Below are 18,825 nucleotides of genomic sequence, written 5' to 3' on the forward strand. Positions count from 1 at the left end.
GGGCAGCACCATCTGCTCAATGATGCTGCTGAGTAATTGGAATCAAAGGTTATGCCATTAGTCCATGAATGGCTTGCCCAAGTGACAGACCTCAAAGGAGAAAACTGCGTATCCAAAATGGAGCAAACTGGAGATGCCTTTTATTTATTTGCTAAAATCTCTGTACTGCCAACATTATATATATATATTAAAAAAATCATGGTGGTGAACAGCATACAATCAACAATAAAACTGCATTTATTAAGACAAACACAAAATACATCACAGATCGGTGGATCAGCTTAAAACATCAGCAAAGCTAGATCACCTCCCAGGAAAAGTCTCGGGAAACATATGAGATTTAAACAGACACATAAATGCCAACACCATTGCTGTAGCCTCCTGCCTGATGTTTATTTGAAGTGCATTCTAAAAGGTGGGTGCCACCACGCTAAAGGCCCTGCTCTTCATGGATGTAGGATGAACCTCAGAAGCCTGTGGCACTGGAAAGTGTGTCTCTACCAACTGAGAAGGGCAAGTCATTCCAGAAGGTAGCCTGGTCACAAGTTGTTCCGGGCTTTTTTTACGTGCCAATAACAAGACCTTATTGGCAGCCAATGCTGCTCTTTCCGTATAAGCACCATGCACTGTTGATAGGGCACCTTCAGTGACCTTGCTGTGGAATTCTACACTAGCTGCAGCTTCTGAACCAAACCTGAGGGAAACCACACAAAGAGAGCACTCACATAATAATAGAATTGTAGAGTTGGAAGGGATCCTGATGGTCATCTAGCTCAACCCCCTGCAATGCAGGAATATGCAGCTGTCTAACAACAACAACAACAACAACAACAACAACAACAACAACAACAACATTTATTTATTTATTCATACCCAGGGCGGCTAACATCAAAGTGTGATACATTAAAAACATAAATCAAACCATCGATTAAAATACAGCTTAAAATCAAATTTGGAGCAGAATAAAATCAGATGGCAACCCACAGATTATAACTATAGGGGATGGGAACATTGAGTGCTCACCAGGCCCAACTCTTTGTGCTGGTCTTATATGAGCCAGTGGAAAGGGTTAGGGAGGCCACACATACTGGGTCTTATAACAAAAAACAGGGATCAAACTTGCAACCTTGGCGTTATCAGCACCATGCTCTAACCAGCTGAGCTACCCAGGCCTGCTGTAATCCAACCTGAAGGTTGGACTACTGTAGCCAAATGTCAGGGAACTGCCATCGGAGCTCCAAGTGGTGGAGGGGCTCCAGGATGCTAGGAGACCCTCGGATGCTGAGGAGGGAACCAGCAGGGGGAGAGGGAGAGTTTCAGCGGAAACAGAGTCGGAGGAACGGCTCCGAGACGCTTCCAGTGAGAACAGCGGGGAGAGCTCAGGACCTCCCCTTGGGACGCCCACTTTGTGCAGGAAGCTGTCACGTAGAGAATCTAGGCGTAGAGTATCTGTCAAAGAACTCTTATGTTGGAAGAAATCCCGGAAACGCCCACTGACGGATTCTGCCAGCGATTAAGGCAGCCATGCACCGATGGCTGCGCGGAGAGGGACAGTTTTGAAACTGATTACAAGACTCTGAGAGTGTAAGCGCTCACACACAAGTAGCCCATATCTCATCACACCAAACCATCCTGATCCAGAAACAGATGCAGTTGTTGCGCCAACTGAAGCTCACAGACCATGCTCCTGTGTTGACATTTCTGGACTGTTAGCAGAATAAAGCACAATAAACTACAGTGGTACCTCCGGTTACGAACTTAATTCATTCCAGGGGTCTGTTTGTAACCCGAAACTGTTCTTAACATGAGGCTCGCTTTTGCTAATGGGGCCTCCCGCTGCCACTGTGCCGCTGCCGCACGACTTCCGCTCGCATCCCAGGGCAAAGTTCGCAACTGGGAGCATCTACTTCCGGGTTAGCAAAGCTCGTTACCCAAAGCGTGCATAAGGAGGATGGTACATAACCCGAGGTTCCACTTTAGAATCATTCCCAGACACATGGCATGTCAATGATTTTACTCCATGCCCACAAATTATTAGTATTTAATTCTTTGGAATATGCCAGTGGTGTACTTGGTACTTTCCAGAAGAACAGCTCCCTGTCCGATAAAAGCTTACAAGTGATAATTTGACACAGAGGAAATGGAGGATGGGGACAAAAAGTAAATGTGAGTGGAATTCAGCAAATTAAAATATATAGTTAAATAATTAAAATCAACAGTAAGCTGAAAGCAGATTAAAATGCACATCAGCGTCTAAACAAAGGCTTGCCTGAAGAAAAATGTTTAAAGCAGGCATTGGAAATGGTGTGACCGAGGGGCCTGCCTGATGTCCACAGAGAGTTCCCAAACATAGGTGCTGCCAAACTGAGAGAGTGATATCTTAGAAGTTCAGAATGAGGATTATGCAGCACTTGTAGCACTGCCAGTTACACAGATCCAATTGGTAAAGTGGGCACTTAAGGGGTAAGGTGATCCCACAAGTAAACCAGCCTCAAGCTGTTCTGGGCTTTATATACTAATATTAACACCTTGAATTTGGCCCGGCAACAAATCACAACCAGTGCAGATCTCTATGCAAAGATGTTGCATACTGGAAGGGGCTGAATCCCAATGGCAACCACCTGCAGCCTAGCACACTAGCTCCAGTTTGTGGGTCAAATGAAAGGTAAGCCCCACATAGACCACATTGCAGTAGTCCAGTGGTAGGGATATATGCAGTGCTTTTTTACTTAAAAAATGTACTCTCCTTTTGACTCAAGAAAATCACCATTTTATAGTTCTAATCAGGGGGAAATAAATACAGTAAATGGACAAAAGTACAAAGAACATGCATTACGCCGGGAAAGGAAATGAAGCCGCCACTGGAGGTAGTAACAGCAAAACTGACCTATCACCGTGCTAGATTCCAACTCCTACTTCACATATTAAACGCTCGCTTCCGTCTGAGACTCAGGAAACATGGTGACAGGAAAAGAGGCTGCCATCGGGGGTAGCAGCAGTTTCTTCTCCCGTTAGAAAAATGTTTAGGGGTATGTGTACCCCTGCCCCCCCCCAAAAAAGCACTGGATATATGCAAGCTCTTTTCTGCAGAGGGTTACTTGCCCTTGGTGGTTATCTGTTGGGAACAACATATTGACTGTGAGCAGGGCAGAAGCCAGCAGCAGTCTCTTTCTGCTACATGCTTTGTTGCCCCTATTCTTCCCTGCTCAGTAAGCTGCTGGGCAAGGGACAGAGGACTCTTGGCAGACTCTTATTGCTTGCAAAGGGTTTTTGAAATTCAGTTAAGGGCTACATAAAACTAGGCAGAGAGCCACAGTGTGGCCACCTGTAATATGTGGTGTGATTTGTTGGAGGTGGGTATTGGAGGTTCTTCTTATTGTTGAGATGTGTGCAGGAATAACTCATTTGTTCAAGATCACATCATTTGAGCCCATTCAGCTTTCTCAGTGCAATACGGAAGAACATGGAATAAAAGGTTAAAAAAGAAAAAAAGACCAGCATGTGGCAATTGTCGTTTAAACCAGGTTTTAGTGTAAAAACATCCAGTCCACCCATGTAAGGCCAGAGCCATTTTCTGCTGGTCGTACTGGGATTTGCAGTTTGCCAGGCAAAACAAAAGTGTCCAATCATCCTTGAGGCAATCCAAAAAAGTGTAGGAAGGGGAATCGCTGCCTCTCTTTTAACAGCGAAGAGGATGAAGGGAGAAACTTCAGTGCTTTGCATATATTTCCTTTTACAGCACACCATAAAGATTAAAAATACATTGTGCGCAAGTGCAGTATTTAATGTTGCACTTTAATTACATTCAAGTGTGTTGCTAAATAGTCTTGAGAAAACCTTAATGACCAGCTGTTCTCCCCTCTTCCCATATGTCAGAAATGGTTTGAGAAATCGCATTCTGGGACAGTAAGGTTGTATAATTAGACAGTGTATGGATAACACTTCTAGCTCCCTTCCCCCCCCTTAAACCGTGCCCTCCCTTTTCTTGTGAACATATTGCGGTTTGGTGCCAGCTTGGCAAGGAGAAGCCACGCCTCGTGCCAAACGGCAACTGAGATGTACAAACTCCGAGAGATGTTATGATTGCACCATTATCCCTTTTTTATTATTTCTTTTTCATCATTAGGACTGGATCCCCCTTTTTTAATGTTACGTAAGAGTCCCTCTTCGGTGGCTGACAAATGCGCCGAGTAAAACAAGGACTATACATTTTTAATACAGCCTTTTCATAATGCAGCGGGCCTAATCAGCAGGAGAAGTTGGAATCAAAGGAGCAGCATTCTATGCTCCTAAAAGGGCAGCAACTCATGTTCCAGGTTCATCCCCTGGTGTCTCCATGGAGGGTTGGAAGAATCTCCTGCCCAGAATCCTAGTGAGATGCCACCAGTCAGTGTGGAAAATAGTTGGATGGACCAGTGGTCTGACCAATGGTGGCAGGTGCTCTTTGGAAGTGGAGGCGGGAGAACAGGGAAGTTAGTGATAGGTGGAGCTGAAGCCAATGGCAGGTGGAGCCAAGTGATTCTTGCGCACATCCTCCTCCCTGCTCAGTTCTACAAGGGCAGCGCCGAGAGAATGGAAGAACTGCCTGGACTAATTGTAAGTAAGGAGACAGGCAGGTGGGAGCTGACTGCCTCATGTGCCCTAATGGACCACTTTCCACTGACCGTCTCTCTCAATATAAGGCTGCTGCCTGTGTCCCTATGACCCATGTAGCAAGTAGAGAAGGGCAAGCCATCCATGGCTAGCATTGGCCTGACTCGGTAAGAAGTGGAACCTTTTCCTTCCAAATTGGGAAAGGTCTCAGTTCATTTCCAAGTTCACCAAATTCAAACTCCATCACCACCTCACAAATTGCAGTTTCACTTGGCCAGGAGACTTTGCAATCAGTTAAGGATCATGGAGGACTCACAATCCCTGGCTGCCTTTTGACAGCTTGGCATGCCCAAGAGTACGTATAGCTTAGAGCTGGGCATTTTTCCCTATCGGAAACTCTGGAGAGCTGCTGCCAGTCAGTGTGGGCAATACTGAGGGCTCAGCCACACTTCTGCTTGTTTCGTACCTAGAAAGCATGGGTCCGAGTGGTTTCCTGCTTGACCTATGCTTTCTAGACATGAGTCTGAGCAGTTTTCCTCCTTTCCCAGGGAAAATCTGTTCTTTAGCTTAAATCAGAGCAAACAGCAATCCAGAGAAAACTCGAATTGCTGTTTGCTCTGATTGAGCAGTAAAGAGTGTTTTTCCTTGGGGGAAGCAAGAGGGTAAGTCTTGAGCTAGTTGGATCAGTGGTCTGATTCAGTACAGTCCTACATTCATTACATAAATAGGGTGGAGCAGTAGACCCTCTGCACCAGCTTCTGGAAAGCAAAGCAGAGAGCCTATTCAGGAGGCTACTGTGGTCAACTGTATCAAAGACCACTTGGACGCCCAGGAGAATTAGCCGAGTGGTCTTCACCCAGCAAAACTCATCCATGTGGGGAGCTAAAGCCATTTCAGAGCCAAAGCAAGACTGAAATAGACCTATCAGTGCCATTGAAGTGTGCACGGTAATCACTAGCTCAAACTGCTTGACCCAAACCAGTAGTCGACTGGCTAGTAGTTGGAATGATCCATGTTGCAGCTGCTTCAAAATCATGATCCTGTTATTGCTAAACGTTATCATGGTGGTTGACAACAGGGGCAACAGAATCCTGGCCCACTGTCGGCAAAAATCGAATGATCCCTGAGGATAGAGAGGTTGGCAGATTGAATGAGAGGTGCTTGGAACCATTTCCCCAAAGTGGTCATGGGGGCATGTGGAGATAAGCGTATCTGTTCAGTTACCATAAGAAGAGCCCTCCTGGATCAGTTCAAAAGGCCCATCTATTCCAGCATCCTTTTCTTACAGTGGTCAACCAGATTCCTATGGGAAGCCCATAAGCAGAGCATGAGCACAGTAGCACTCACCCCCTGTTTCCCCCCCAGCCGCTGGGATTCAGAGGCATATTTTCTCTGGTCCTGGAGGTAATGCATAGCCATCATGACTAGTGCCCTTTGAAAGTCTTATTCTCCATGAAACAACAGTTCTGCCCCCCCCCTCCTGAATTTCCAATGACTTGTTTAGATACAAGCAACGACAGCTGTAATCATGTTTTAAATCTTGCTCAGTATTCTTAGTTATAATATCCCTCAATTAATATTCAGAATAATGGAAGTGCTGTGCCCCTTTGAAAGAGACTTGACTGCTAGCCAAAGCTTTTGGAAACTGATTCTCAAGAGGATTAATCAGCATTTAAAACTTGCATTAATAAAAATCTGATCTTTCTACTGTGTGGCATAATACTTTTCATTTTTAAAGCATTTTTATTTTAATAATGTGCTATCCTTTGTCCTGCTGTTTAATGGGATTTTAAAATCTAACTCCTTCAAATCAATCCTGCTTTGACCTACGGACATTCTTTTGCTTCATATCAAATATTAAAGGAAACCTGATTTCTTTTACAAAGGAATAAGCAATGGACATGGTTCAGAAGCACCGGCTAGTGATAAGAGAGGCCGGTAGTTTCTATAGGAGTGTGGAAATGGGCATTTGGAGAAGTCAAAATTGGTTCTCAATGATTAATATAAAGAAAAACAGAACAGCAAAGACATTATGTTGCATGTCTGCCATGTCAAGTAGACTGGGCTTCTGGAAGACAAGTTCAGTTACTGTTTATTTTCCTTATTAATCTTAGTGTAAGGTTAGGAATGTTTCCCGAATAAAGCTTATGCTATTTATTCATTTTGTTCCATTTATGGATCACGTGGCACTGTGGGTTAAACCACAGAGCCTAGGACTTGCTGATCAGAAGGTCAGTGGTTCGAATCCCAGCAATGGGGTGGGCTCCCATTGCTCGGTGCCTGCTCCTGCCAATCTAGCAGATCGAAAGCATGTCAAAGTGCAAGTAGATAAATAGGTACCACTCTGGCAGGAAGGTAAATGGCGTTTCCGTGCGCTGCTCTGGTTCACCAGAAGCGGCTTAGTAATGCTGGCCACATGATCCAGAAGCTGTACGTCGGCTCCCTCGGCCAATAAAGCGAGATGAGCTCCGCAACCTCAGAGTCAGTCACGACTGGACCTAATGGTCAGGGGTCCCTTTACCTTCCCATAAAACATCTTAAAGTGGTGAAAAACACCAGCAGTTAAAAACAAGAGAAGGCAGTTGCATAGGGAAAACAATTTGAAATTCAATGCAGGTAGAAATTGGGATAAAGACCTCCACCTAAAAGTCTGGTTGAAAAAGGAAATTCTTCAACAGACACTGAAGAGACAATTGAGATGGCACCTGATGGATGGGTATCGGGTGGTGGCATTCTGAAGGTTAGGTACTGCCATGCTTAAGGCTCAGTTCCGACATCAAAATGGACCTCCTGATAAGGCTCTCTCTTGCAGAGTGCAGTGATCGATTAGGTGTACAATAGTTCTATTTCTCTAGAAAAAGAGATGCTGAAGCTCACTTGTTCTCCTAGAATGACAATGGCACCCACCTGAGAGGTGATGGAGCTGAGCTCCTATAAACTCCGGCTGAAAAAAAGCCCTGGTGTATAGTATAGAGATGATCTTTCAGGTATCCTGGTCCCCAGCTGTATACAACATTGTATACCAACAACTGGAACTTAACCTGGTAGCTGATTGGGACCCACTGGATCTATAAACTAACTTCCTAATAGTCTACCCATTTTAACACCAGTTGGGCTAGTTGACACAATCTTTTAAGCTCAGTCCTGTATACCCTTTCTCCGGAATAAATATATCAAATGCAGTGGGGCTTACTTATGAGTAAACATGGGTAGGAAATCTCTCTCTTCTTTTATCAAATGGGACAAAAATAAGCCTGCTCTGGTGCATGTTTTAAACACCAATGTAAAACTTGCTTTCTCTGCATAGGACTTCCTTTTGAATGGGAGAAGAATTCACCCAATATAGCTCAGAACTTTAGTTCTGAAAGATTTCTACCCTTTATTTTTTTAAAAGGACAACAGTTTGTGTAATAACTATAGACCAGCCGCTTTTTCTTCATCGCAGGCCCAATTTGATGCTTCACTTCATCATAAAAGCATAAGGATTCCTAAACAGTGCCAAAGGTTCATGTATAAGATTTTGGTTGGGTCTCCCGGCCCCCCATTCTTTTGTTTCATTCTTCTGAACCCACTTTGCTGTGCCTCATTAAAATAGAGGCTGATGGTATAAAAACAAACCCTCTTGTATCAGTAAGAATGTCAGAGAAGAGCAGGCTTGTGATGCTGTGTGTGAAAAGCTCCTGATTTATTTTCTTCTTTGCATGTTGAGTGAACTTTGAGTGTTAGGCACATTTCATCTCTTTGAGATGTTTCCCACTGCCTACACTATCAGATGGGAGAAAGAGTTAGGAGGGCAAACAATATATATTTATCTATATAGCAGCAATGACCCAGTTTTCACATAACGTTAAGTCAAACCATGGTTTACCACAAATGAGCGAGTCCTGCTGCTTTTGATCTATTGGAAACTAAACCATGGTTTGGCTCAGTGTTGCATTTGAACCCAGGCTCTCGATTGGCCTCGATCCCAGCAAACCATAAGCTGTAATCTGGGGAGGGGCAAATCTGTCTGTTTCAGATTTCCATTTTTCCAGTCTTCTCCACATTTCCACATCAGCCTGTGAATTTTTTTAAAAAAAATCTTCATGAAAATCCATCAGCATCTCAGTGTGAATTTTTCCTACATCATTGTATGCAATTTTGCCCAATGTGTATTTTTTTTTGCACAACATTATAGCACATTTGGGGTATTATGTTTTCCCCAATAGATGTATTTTACTCTAATCTATGGAGAACTGCATTGCAAAGTTTGGAAAAGTGTTAATTTCAAAGGATGTCTGTGTTTTAGTTTGGAAAGTGTAGGTTCCTCTTTAAATGTGAACTGTATTGACTTGCTTTCCCATCCCTGAAGGCCATCCTACTCTCTTCCCATCTATGCCATCCTCTTCCACAAGCCCTTGAGATGGAACTATAGCCTTTCTACTGCTTAAATAGTGCTGAGATTAAGCTTATTGATATTAAACTGTAAAGGTACCCCTGCCCGTACGGGCCAGTCGTGTCCGACTCTAGGGTTATGCGCCCATCTCACTTAAGAGGCCGGGGGCCAGCGCTGTCCGAAGACACTTCTGGGTCACGTGGCCAGCGTGACAAGCTGCATCTGGCGAGCCAGCGCAGCACACGGAAACGCCGTTTACCTTCCCACTAGTAAGCGGTCCTTATTTATCTACTTGCACCCGGAGGTGCTTTCGAACTGCTAGGTTGGCAGGCCCTGGGACCGAGCAACAGGAGCGCACCCCGCCGCGGGGATTCGAACTGCCAACCTGGCAATAGGCAAGTCCTAGGCGCTGAGGTTTTACCCACAGCGCCACCCGCGTCCCCCTTGCATTAAAGAAAGGGATTTTGATTAGCAACATGGGGGGGGGGACCTAGTCTTCCGTTTGTGATCCTTAAACTGGACTGGGAGAAGTGTTACACACAGGGCAGCATCCACACACCAGTTTATTCTGTTTTCCTGATGTTTCCCTCACTGTTCGGGCTCATCTACACTTCACCTGCTACTTTCCCCCAAGATAACCTGCCATTTGCTGCTGAGTTGTAACCAATGTCAATCAGTATTTCTGTGGATTCAGCTGTAAACAGCGGGTTTTCCCAGGGAAAGTGGCAGGACACCCAGCATGGGGCAAGCAGAAAACTTCTTGGACCCATGCTTTCTAGCCCTTAGTTTCCAATATAATGAAATCTTTTGAAAGTTTAGTGCTCATTTCTGTGTTAATTGCTTCAAGGAAAAAAAAACCCAATTAACCAAGAAAATCTCAGAAGTAAACTGACAAAATTTAAGGCCGTGTGCAATCCTTTCCTGCCATCTTCATTAGTGAATCATGGGGAAACAGCACACATGGAAAGGGTGGATAAGGTATATAAAAAAGGTAAAGGACCCCTGGACGGTTAAGTCCAGTCAAAGGCAACTATGAGGTGTAGCGCTCATCTTGCTTTCAGGCCAAGGGAGCTGGCATTTATCTTCCTGCCACAGCGGTGCCTATTTATCTACTCGCACTGGTGTGCTTTCAGTTGGCTAGGTTGGCAGAAGCTGGGACAGAGTAATAGGAGCTCACCCCGTTGCAGGGATTCGAACCGCCAACCATCTGATCAGCAAGCCCAAGAGGCTCAGTGGTTTAGACTACAGAGCCACAGTGATGTCCAATGACCTTTGTTGCTGTGTCACACCATGCCCACTGGTGTGAATGAAATTTAGCATGGCATGTCTGTATCTCGGTCAATAAGCCACAGTTTCATAATGCAACAGGTACGGCAGTATGAAAGGACCACTAGAAAACAGGATGGAAGCATTAGCATTATAATCAGGGAAAGTGATGCAGCATTCCTCACATCTGAATACAGCCTAGGTTTGATTTAAGGTTAGGGTTAGTGCAGACAGATCTCAGGTTAAACTGAGTTTGGAATTATTTAATGTCCAGCCTGTCTCACATTTCCAAACTTTAGTAAACTACTTGGCTTTGACTATTTATCTTTCTTAAATAAATGTTTTAATTTTCAATCCTGATGGTAGGTGTGGCAAATAGAGTTATTCAGAAAGGGGGGGGGGGAGTACTGGAAATTACACAGCTACTTCAAAAGAGTTATAAAAAAAGGTTGAGTTACTATTACTAAAATGTCATTAACTGGCTTTTGAAGTTGTGGCTTGTAGCTGCAGTTAAACTTTGCCTAAAGAAATTAGCGCCCATCAGCAAAGAAAACTGCAGCCTATTCTCTTATATGAATGGCTGTAAGAGTGTCTCTAGAACTCTAGAACAACAACAAAAACCACAATAATTTCAATTTTTGATAGAGAAAAGGAAAAGTTTTTAGCAGAAGTGGGGGATTGGGATAAAAATTCATAAGAAATAAATACTTGAGTGATTTCCTCTTTTTTTTTTTTTGTATTTCTGGAGATAATGGAATTCATTAACACAATAAGTACAGAAATATTTACAGTGTAATTACATCAGCTCTCTTTGTGTTCCGGTATTATTTTTAAGGGCTTTTTGGCATGGAAGAGAGACTTCCTTTGAAAACCGTGACCCAATGTCAGGCTGAGAACAGACCTAAGTCTCTTAATCTAATGGCTGTTATCGAGGGTGACTACTTTAGCGATGCTCGGTTGAAAAATGAACTTTGCAATAGGCGACCTTCAGAGGAGAAGACTATTCATGTTAATTAGTAGCTCTTTTCAAACAGAATTCATCTATGCATTAGGCCATGTCATTTGTGAACAATGCTAGCATTGTAGTAAACATTAAGACATGGCTCAAGTGTAGTTATCAAAATTTTAGAAAACTCATCTTTGGTGTCCCCCCTCCCACTTTAAGATCATGAGTTGTTCCTACTGATGCATCGCACAATAGTACCTCTCCTAATGGCTTTTAGCTTTTGCCACTGCCAACTTTTATATTTAAAATCCATACAATTATGGACAATTTATAGGCATTATGAGGCTTGCTCCCCCTCCCTCCGCCCTGAATCTTAGGCACTGAAGGCTGCTTTTATATCCAGCAAATGCATTTTACTTACAAACCTACATTCATCCACCCCGAATCCCACTTTATTCTTATTATTGGCATGACTTATTATGCATTTTTAATTTAAGAATGCATTTTCTCCATTAAAAAATTAGAATATTTTCAAGTACCAGAAAGTGATTATTTGTGTTAGTTTTCTTTAATTAACCATTATGGGGGGGTGAATATGTTCTTTCTAGCAAAGTGCCTGTACAAAGAAAAGTAGAAAATGGGAGAGGGGGCTGGGGAGGAATATCTCAGAGAAGATTGGCAAGAAAGACACACACACACATACACACACACACACACACACAGAGAGAGAGAGAGAGAGAGAGAGAGAGAGAGAGAGAGATAACACTTTGCCAAAGTGCATTATTGTTCTAGATCTTACCAACAAACTCCAGCTATTACTACTCTGTTCTTATAAGACTGTTATGGCTAGTTAAAGGGATGTGGGTGGCGCTGTGGTCTAAACCACTGAGCCTCCTGGGCTTGCTTATTGGAAGGTCAGCGGTTCTAATCCCTGCAACAGGGTGAACTCCCGTTGCTCTCTCCCAGCCTCTACCAACGTAGCAGTCTGAAAACACACCAGTGCAAGTAGATAAATAGGTACTGCTGTGGCGGAAAGGTAAACAGTGTTTCCATGCGCTCTGGTTTCTGTCATGGTGTTCCGTTGCACCAGAAGCAGTTTAGTCATGCTGGCCACATGACCTGGAAAGCTGTCTGCAGACAAACACCGGTCCCTCAGCCTGAAAGCGGAGATGAGCACCATACCTCATAGTTGAATTTGACTGGACTTAACCATCTACGGGTGCTTTACCTTTACCTTTACCTTTCACCTTTCACCTCCTAACAGGAGTATTCCAGTTCAAAGTTTCAGCCAGCCAGCCAACCATCAAGTCAAGCCCTTCATCAGAATACTCCATTACATCCCCTCACCATCTGTCTTCAGCTTTATATTTTTCTTTTCCATCTGATACTAAACATTCCACGGCTACTCTATTCTCATCGGGCTGTTTGGGAGGGGGATTTGCCTCGCTAGATTTTCAAGATTTTATGGACTTTTACAAACATTGGGTTCCCCATGAGCATGCTGATATATCTCTCTTGTTTCTTATTGGCCTCATTTTGGTTTCGCTGCCATCAGCACCCACCACTTGAGTTCGCTGTTGAATCTGGAAGCAGATTTGTTTCCGTTCCTGATGGGACTGTGCCAATACCAAGGAATTTGTCAGGATTGCAAGGGCTCCAGCTTGGAAGGCTTTAGGGATGCACACAAGAGACCCGTTATGCCTGTTTTGTGCATTACACAACATTGCTAAAGGTATTCCTGGCTCTGAAAATGACCAGAACACACCTGGTTCTGGTAAATTCCAATAATGCGAGAAAGCTTCAGGATCTGAAACAGATCCTGGAATGGAAGATACAAGCTTTGGGGAGCTTTTTATAGAACAGAACTCAAGACAAAGAAATCAGGTCAGCCATCAGAGGTATGTACAATCCTTTCTCTTATTGTGTAACACTACAAAAGATTTTGCTCTAGTCCAAAGTTTCATTGGAGACTGACTGGCACATCCGAGACTGTATGTGCATGAAAGCTAGGAAGAGGTAGAATGCAAGTAAATTACCGTAGAATAATCACTTCCTACTTTGATGTTGACAAGCTGGAAAGTGGGCAGAGGAAAGTGAACAAGATGATCAAGGGTCTGGAAACCAAGCCTTATGAGAAACGGTTGAGGGAGTTGGGTAAGTTTAGCCTGGAGGAGAGAAGAATGAGAGGTGATATGACAGCCATCTTCAAATATCTAAAGGGTGGTCATGTGGAAGATGGAGCAAGCTTGTTTTCCGCTGCTCCAGAGGCTAGGATCTGAACCAATGGCTTCAAATTACAAGAAAGGAGATTCCAACTGAACATGAGGAAGAACTGTCTGACAGTAAGAGCTGTTCGGTAGGGGAATGGACTCCCTTGGAAGGCGGTGGACTCTCCTTCAGTGTAGGTTTTTAAGCAGAGGTTGGATGGCCAGCTGCCAGGGATTCTTTCCCTGTGATTCCTGCATTGAAGGGGGTGTAGATGATGCTTTGGGTCTCTTCCAACCTTGCACTTCTATGATTCTATGTACTAGAGCTGAGGACTGAGCTCAGTTCTGGGCTAATTCATAGGGACTTGCGTGTCAGATGAGTCAAGTTCAGACAGATGGGATCATCTTAATGGATGGTCCTGGTTGTGGGCAGGCTCTCAACCTGGTTCCCCCCACCCTGGCATGGGTGGAGCTATCGCTCTCACCCCGGGGTGGCACCACAATCACCCAGGGCTATTGCCCAATCATATCAAAGGGTGATAGTGGGGGAAAGTATAAAAGTGGCAGTGCGATGTGTGCTTGGCTCCTGCTTTACGCTGCCGAACACCTGCCCACCCTCCCTTTAATTTAGATCCTTTGGTCTTGCTTTGGACTTTGGTTGGTTGCCCAGCTTGAGTCGGGGGACAGGTAGGAATTTTTTCCATTTGGCAAATTGGCACGGGCCACTTGGTTTTTGCCTACCTCTTAGCAATCGTCACAACTTGGTATAAGGTTTGGCGGTTAGGCATTGGCTTATGGTGAATGGGGGAGGGGAGGTCGGCCATCGCCTGCCCCTCCAGTTTCAAGGGTATTTCGTTAAAGGAAGCCAGGTCTTGGTTCCTATTGGAAGTCCGCTTGAAGAATGAGGGCCATGCCAGGCCTCTGGGAACACCAGGGGAGATGCAGGCGGGTTCCCCCGAAGCAATTTCCCTTTGGGTGGTTTACACTTACAGACTTCCTGCAAAGGAGACAGGGGTCAGATATAGTCTTGCCAATGCTAAGCCAATACTGCTCTCATTCCTGTAATCAATAAATTTGTGGCCAAATTTTTGCCCAAAAACCTTAAACAAAATATCCGTGTCTGTGTGAATTTATTTACCCTAATGGGGGGTCGGCTTGAGGGTCTTGCCACGCAACCGCAGATCACTGCAAGTTGAGCTGGATGGCTCAGAATGATCCACGACTTACATTGCAACACATTGCATAGGATTAGGGATTGATTAATGGAGTGTTTCTCAGCAGTTCTTTTATTGGATAAGAGGGAGAGTGGGAGGGGGAAATCTCCATTCCTTTGGCAAATTGTCTTTGAGCTCTGTGCTCGGAGATGCAGAAAGATGAGCGCAAGTGCCTTGGAGAGTTAATATTTCCTGACTTGCTGGGCTGTCACAGTGTTTTGCGTTTTTATTTGTTGCAAAGTGCCTGACGATGATCCTCAAGGAGGGTGCAGTGGGGGCTCAGGAATATATACCAGATCCCTAGATGCCCTTGCTGGGAGCAGATGTCTGAGCAAGAGCCCCACTAAAGCCCTCTTGGATTTATGTCATCTCCCACCAATTGCACATCTCTAAATTATAACTGTTTAGCACATGCTGAACCTTTCGCGCTTCCCGGCTGAACTTGTTAAGACGGTTTTAGGATGTACTAAGGTTGAAGCCGAGGAAACTTGCAGATTTATAGGACACAGAGACGGGGGCATAATCTGTATTGATGCCATCATCCCTAAGCATGTGACAACGAAAGCAGATAAGCCTACGACTGAACTGAAAAGATTTCTTAAAGCTGGTAATCAATACTGGGAAGCTCAGTCTGTTGAGCTATCAAATTTAGAGAGGAACAAGGGGGTGGCGGGGAGAGCAGAGGTAGATAGCAAGATTTGGAGGGGCAGGGGAGAGAAGGAAAAGACAGGTCCTTGGCTACACAATCCCATGTTAGAAAGTAAAAAGAGAGATCTTATTTTTGCAGGGTTTTTTGAATTTAGAGCCTACCATTTTTCTCCAAGGAACTCATGGTGACATACATGGTTCTCCCTCTCCTCAATTCCCACAACAACTCTGTTGAGGTAGGTGAGGTTGAGAAGCAGGGACTGGCCCTCCCAGTGAGTTTCATGACCTGGGCTCCCAGGTCCTTGTCCAAGACTCCAACCACCACACCACCCTGGAGCCAGTTTGAAGCCTGGAATCTATTTCCAATGTCTTTGTCCTGGAATATGGGAAGCAATCTGTAGTTTCTCATTTCTGTATTCCACAGCTCCCTATAATGATTCCCTGCTCAGGGGCTTTCAGCAATCCAATCCTGGCTGGCATGTTTCATTATTACAACAGGGAATATACACATGCGCAGAGTGTAATGACAAAATGTGGCAGCTGATACAGTGGTACCCCAGGTTACAAACACCTCAGGTTACAAATACTTCGTGTTACAGACTCTGCTAACCTGGAAGTAGCACCTCAGGTTAAGAACTTTACCTCAGGATGAGAACAGAAATCACGCACTGGCGGCATGGCCGCAGCGGTAGCCCCCATTAGCTAAAGTGATACCTCAGGTTAAGAACAGTTTCAGGTTAAGAACGGACCTCCAGAACGAATTAAGTACTAGCATGCCAGGAGGGATGGACAAACCCGTCAATTTCATTTTCTCTCTGTTTCCCATTTTTCCAGTCATGTGCTAACCACATTCCCACACCAATTTGCAATCTTTTTGTAAAGTTCTCATGAAAATTCCTTGGCATCTTAGCGCAAAATTATCTGATTATATACGTATTTTGTATGCAATTTCCCCTATTATTCATATTTCCCCAAGTAGTTTCCTCTAATAAGGAGCATTTTCCCCCTGTTACTTTCTCAGACATATGTGATTTTATGCACAGTTTCTTCAGCGTATGCATTTTGGTTGCAGGACTGCATTGCAAAATTCAGAGAAATGCAATTTTCAAAGGGTAGCTGTGTTTCGAATCATGAATTGTTTCAGGAAGTAGGAATCAGGTATGTTTGCATTCAGATGTCAGCTTCTCTTCCATCCCTCAGTGCCAGCACAATTGGTACCAGGGCTCAGAGTTGTGGGACAGTGCCTGATAATTCCAGGAAGGTCCAAGGTGAGGATTCCGAACTGGAAAGGAGCCACTGCTCCTCTGTAAAAGAATAGGAGGGACAGAAGATCCACTGGAGGACATGTGACACCACCGCATGCCTGCCCCAAAGTAGCAATAGAGATAAGAGGGAAATGCAGTATCAGTTGATCAGTGAAGGACTAGTTAAATTTCTGTGGTCGGATTGGAGAGGCTGAGCAGATCTGATGCAGCTCATAAGCTAGCTATGGAGGGATCAATCTATGTGTTCTCTATTGCCCCATCCGCCCAATATACACTTAAAGCAGTATTTATTTATACTGTGATGGCCTGGGACTCGGGCTCAGACTCGGAACCAGAGAAGTCTCAGTCTGCACCGGATCCTTTGCCTCAGGCGGCATCTGAACCTAGTCTGGGGCCTGATTCTGAAGAGTCCCAGTCTGCACAGGTTCCCCTGCAACAAACACCAGCTGGGCCGAGTCAGGGGCCTGAGCCTGCCCTGGCTCCAGATGTAGGGATTACCTCGTTGCCTCAGCTGGGCCATCACTTACAGCTGCTCCACTACCAGTTGGGTTAGGAGAGGCTGAGGCGACCTCTGGGTCTAGTAACCCACCGACATCTCCCGAGCTGCAGAGGCTTAGGTCTGAGAGAAGGAGAGACCTGAGCACTCACAGGAGGAGTGCTTGCCTTCGGGCGAGACAGGGATGTGAGTCACCAGGGGATCAGGACCGGCCGTTACCCCGACAAAGACAAAAGGCTGTCGGACCCCGCCCCAGGCTGCGGGAGCAACATTGCTGCTTGCTGGAACCTGCCTGGTTCCCTGCCTCGTGTCCTGCCTTGGCCCTGTTGGACTGACTCCTCACAGAACCCTTGTATTCGGGACTGGACCTGGACCGTGTTGCTCAGGTTAACCCCTGGGCCCAGCACATATACATACATACATACTTCGCCCATCTGGCTGGGTTTCCCCAGCCACTCTGGGCAGCTCCCAACAGAATATTAAAAACATGATAAAGCATCAAACATTAAAACTTCCCTAAATAGGACTGCCTTCAGATGTCTTCTAAAAGTCAGATAGTTGTTTATTTCTTTGACATCTGATGGGAGGGTGTTCCACAGGGCAGGCGCCACTACCAAGAAGGTCCTCTGCCTGGTTCTCTGTAACCTCACATCTTGCAGTGAGGGAACTGCCAGAAGGCCCTCGGCGCTGCAAATCAGTGTCCGGGCTGGATGATGGGGGTGGAGATGCTCCTTCAGGTATACTGAGCCAAGGCTGTTTAGGACTTTCAAGGTGAGCACCAACACTTTGAATTGTGCTCGCAAACGTACTGGGAGCCAATGTAGGTCTTTCAGGACCAGTGTTATATGGTCTTGGCAGCCGCTCCCAGTCACCAGTCTAGTTGCCACATTCTGGATTAGTTGTAGCTTCTGGGTCACCTTCAAAGGTAGCCCCACGTAGAGCACATTGCAGTAGTCCAGTATCATACTACTTTAAACAATCATGACCTACCTCAGTGAATGGAAATATAGTTTCTTAACGGTGCAGAGACTTGTTAGGTGACCCCTATTTCCTTCGACAAAACTATAGTTCTAATCATGGTTTAACAGTCAGCCCTCTTTCCTTGGATCTCTGGGGATTGTAGCTCTTTTATGTTGACAGGTACAGTATACTTTAATTTTTTATATCTGTAAAAAATGAAACTTTTCAACATAAAATTTAAAAAGAAACTAATTTAAATAAAAATGAGAAAAGAGAAAGAGAAGGGGGAATAAACACAAAGCCCTCTAACAGAAGTAGATCTTAATCCTTGTCTCTCACAAAAAGGGGATAGACCCTCCCAGCTCTCCCTTGAGAGTTTCTTTTTCTTCGCTCACCCTGGGAGATTTTCAATAAGGATATTTTTACAGCAGCGTGGCAGACAGAAATTCATCAGATGCAGCTTTGCCTATTATGGAGACAGAGTGATAAGGGAAAGCTGGACCTGTTAAACTTCGGCCTGTCATGCAGCTGGGAAAGGCTCAGGAGCCCAGCCAAAGAAAAGCTGATAACTCCAGCTCTGCCTCACTCGCTGTTCCCACATAACTAACTAAGTGTGTGTGCGTGTGTGGTTTTAAATTTTAATTTCTTGTTCATTTTACAGGACAGCTGTATTCTTTGGAATCAGGATTAGGCAAGGCAGGTCTCCACTGAGAGATGGGGAAATTAAGTTAGCATGCCAATGCTTTTTTAACGCTCTTATTAAGTTGTTCATACCAGAGCAAATTTCTTCTTAAAATCAGAAGCATGCCATTCCTCTGCTTTTTATTTATTATTTTTTAATGTCTATTGCAAAGT

The sequence above is a fragment of the Podarcis erhardii genome, assembly GCF_964252035.2.
Source record: "Podarcis erhardii genome assembly, chromosome: 3".
NCBI classification, from domain to species: Eukaryota; Metazoa; Chordata; class Lepidosauria; order Squamata; family Lacertidae; genus Podarcis; species Podarcis erhardii.